A 2,927-nucleotide genomic window follows, 5' to 3' on the forward strand; every position below is an offset into this window, starting at 1 on the left:
CCTGGGCTGACAGCGTTGATTTTAAATGGCTGTCCAGTCAGTGTCGAATCTTTTTGGCTGAAAATATCTTCCTTATCTCATCTCAGCATTTCTTGCCACAGAGAACTGTGCGGCAGAGTTCATGTATATATTTCCTTGTATGGTATTTTGTAATTAACATTCGTTTGCTGGTTGTTTGTATCGGGTATGTCAGGTTCATTAGCCGCTGTTCAAGTTTGTTGGTAGGTTTGTGGGCCACCATGATGCTGAGGGGTTTGAGTTGTCTGGACATCATCGAACAGATGTATTTATTGTAAGGTAATGTGGCTAGGGTTTCTGCACACGTTGTGTCCGCTTGTGTCAATTTGTTGATGTGAAATCGGCACACTGGGTTTATTGGGTAGGCAAAAGTGAGGACTGGAGATGCTGGACGCCAGACTTTAGATCGGAATGGTGCTGGAAAAGCACAACAGGTCAAGCATCTCCCGAGGAGCAGGAAAATCGACGTTTCGGGCAAAAGCCCTTCATTAGGAATAGAGGCAGGACGCCTTCAGGGTGGAGAGATAAATTGGGGGTGGGGGTGTGCTGGGGCGAAGGTAGCAAAGAGTAAAATATGTGAATGGTGGTGGGGATAGAGGTGACAGGTCAGAGAGGAGTGTTTAGCGGATAGGTGAGAAGGGAGCTTGGCAAGTAGGACAGGTCATGAGATCAGTGCTGAGCTGGAAGGTTGGAACTGAGGTAAGGTGGGGGAGGGGGAATGTGGAAACTGGTGAAGTCCACATTGATGCCCTGGGGTTGAGGTGTTCCGAGGCGGAAGATGAGGTGTTCTTCCTCCAGGCGTCGGGTGGGGAAGCAGCGGCGACGAAGGAGGCCCAGGACCTGCATGTCCTCGGCCGAGTGGGAGGGGGAGTTGAAATGTTGGGGCACAGGGCGATGGGGTTGATAGTTGCGGGTGTCCTGGAGATGTGCCTTGACTCTCCAGTCTCCCCAATGTTGGAGTGATCGCATCGGGAGCAATGGAGACATAAAATTACATTGGTGGCTGTCTCGGTGAAAGTCTTCTGACGACCCTGGCCTGGGTTTGATTCCCGGGCAGCGAAACAATTTTCAGCAGAGATACCGACATGCACACATGTCTCCTTGGTGGTCTAGTGGTTAGGATTCGGCGCTCTCACCGCCGCGGCCCGGGTTCGATTCCTGGTCAGGGAAGCCATTTTTCTTGTTCGGGTAACTAATCTCGTGTGTGGATATGTGAGACTCTGAGTTTCCAGTCACATTGACGTTAAAAACCTAACTAAGCAGACAGACCGCCTCCTCCTTGTTGTCAAGGCCATCAATATCCAAGTCCTGGTGAATCAAGCGACTGTCAGACTTCGATGTGATGTTTGGTCTGAGATTTCTGGATCTAAATTCTTCTCTTGTAATATTCCTGTGGAAAGAGATTGCAAAGGTCATCGCTGTCAGTCCACAATAGAAAATCAAAACACACAATTCTAGTTTCTGTGGATCATTCTTTCCTCTCTTAATACCCAAGATCTTTGTGCTGATCTATATGTAAATGTATTCAGCAGGGAAATGTGGTGGATTTGCATACTCCATGAAGAGTTCACATGGACTCAAGTATTTGAATGGACATCTATCGTGCGGTATTGACATTCTTACTGAAGATACACAATATGCTGCGGTTAAATATTACGAGCCCAGAACCAACTGCAAATCAGGCTTTTAGAGGCATAAACATTCCATCAAATATGTACCATATACCCCAGACTTATCTGTCTTATATTAACGCACGGTTGTCTTAGATTCCCAGAAGACTCTGATTTAAGTTGCAAGTGTGAATTTTTATAAAAGAAGCCATGTTTTTGGACTCCTTCCATGTCATACTGAGTCTATTACTGGAAATACATCAATAGTACACCGGGATTCGTGGATCAATGACGTGAGGTTTATCTTTACCCGCTTATAATTTTCTGTTGCATAAATGTTTCGACGAATGCCAATATTTTTCACCAGCCATAGAGTCAGAGACATAAAGCACAGAAACACACCCTTCACTCTAAATTGTCCATGCCGATCGGATATGCAAAATTCATCTTGTCCCATTTGCCAGAATTTGGCCTATATCCCACTAAATCCTTCCTATTCAGATACCCATCCAGATGCCGCCACCAGCCTCCACCACTTCCTCTGGCAGCTCATTCCATGCATGCACAACCCTCTGCATGAAAACGTTGACTGCAAGGTCCCTTTTAAATGTTTCCCCTCTCGCCCTCAACCTATGCCCTCTAGTTCTGCACTTCCCCATCCCAGGGAAAAGACTTTGTCTATTCACCCCATCCACGACCGTCAAGTTTTTATAAACCTCTTTGAAAAAAATCACTCAGCCTGCGATGCTCCTGGGAAAACAGCCCCATCCTATTCAGCCTCTCCCTGTGGTTTAAAACTCTTACCCTGGGAACATCCTTGTGAATCTTTTCTCAATCCTTTCAAGTTTCACAACATTGAAAGTCCCCTTCTCGTCTCGAACCTGTGCCCTATTTTCGTTGACCTTTTCATCCTGGAGGGAAAAAAACCCTCTGACGATCATAGAATCCCTTCAGGGTGGAAACGGATGATTCAGCCCAACAAGTCAACACCGACCCTCCAAAGATTAACCCACAGGGACTCATTCCCCTACCCCTATTACTCTATATTTATCCGTAACTAATGCACCTACGTACACATCCCTCAACACTGGGGCAATTTATACACAGACAATCCAACTTAACCTGCCTATCCCTGGACACGATGGGTAATTTGGCATGGCTAATCCACCCTAACCTCCACATTTTTGGAATGTAGGAGGAAGCCCTTGCAGACATGAGAGGTGGCGTGCAGGAAGAATGTGCAAACTCCACACAGTCACCAGAGATTGAAATTGAACCCGGGTTTCTGGCACTGTGTGG

The 2,927-nt window shown here is 46.6% G+C and overlaps 1 non-coding gene across 1 annotated transcript; it reads left to right on the forward strand.

Moving 5' to 3' along the window:
• Positions 1-1,116: 1,116 nt before the first annotated feature.
• Positions 1,117-1,188, forward strand: trnae-cuc (transfer RNA glutamic acid (anticodon CUC)). The gene has a single exon. It is a non-coding gene; the product is annotated as a tRNA-Glu (tRNA).
• Positions 1,189-2,927: the final 1,739 nt, after the last annotated feature.

This window comes from Chiloscyllium punctatum, chromosome 36 (assembly GCF_047496795.1).
Source record: "Chiloscyllium punctatum isolate Juve2018m chromosome 36, sChiPun1.3, whole genome shotgun sequence".
Taxonomy (NCBI): Eukaryota; Metazoa; Chordata; class Chondrichthyes; order Orectolobiformes; family Hemiscylliidae; genus Chiloscyllium; species Chiloscyllium punctatum.